This window comes from Theobroma umbraticum, unplaced genomic scaffold (genome assembly GCF_002168275.2).
Source record: "Theobroma umbraticum cultivar Fairchild unplaced genomic scaffold, ASM216827v3 scaffold_115.0, whole genome shotgun sequence".
In the NCBI taxonomy this organism is placed as follows: Eukaryota; Viridiplantae; Streptophyta; class Magnoliopsida; order Malvales; family Malvaceae; genus Theobroma; species Theobroma umbraticum.
Genome location: NW_018397284.1, coordinates 611,917 through 612,354, shown reverse-complemented (window position 1 = coordinate 612,354; position 438 = coordinate 611,917).

Sequence of the window (438 nt, the reverse complement as noted above, 5' to 3'; positions counted from 1 at the left end):
TATTAATTTGAGCCAAAATTTACGTTGATATGGTAAGGTGCCAATCAGTCCACAGTGAGAAGTTAATACTTCAATGCTTTGCAAAATGTTGCTATTGAGACAAAGTTTTAAGAGAAACAAATAGACATTAAGATACCAACGATCTTTTACTTTGGAATATTCCTCTCTCTTGTGACGCATTCTTCACCTCTTGCGGCTAACTCGACGGTATATCATTTATGTCACAATATTTCTTATTTCAAATTTTCTAGAGCTCACAATGTATTTCTAATGGCCATCTCTACTACCGATGAGCCAAAGTAATTTTCTCAAGCAGTTAAATCGCAACACTGGCACGATGCTATGGCCAAGGAGATAACAACATTAGAAGTAAAAAATACCTGGACCTTGACATCTCTGCCTCCAGGGAAGTGAGGCATTGATTCCAAATGGGTGTAC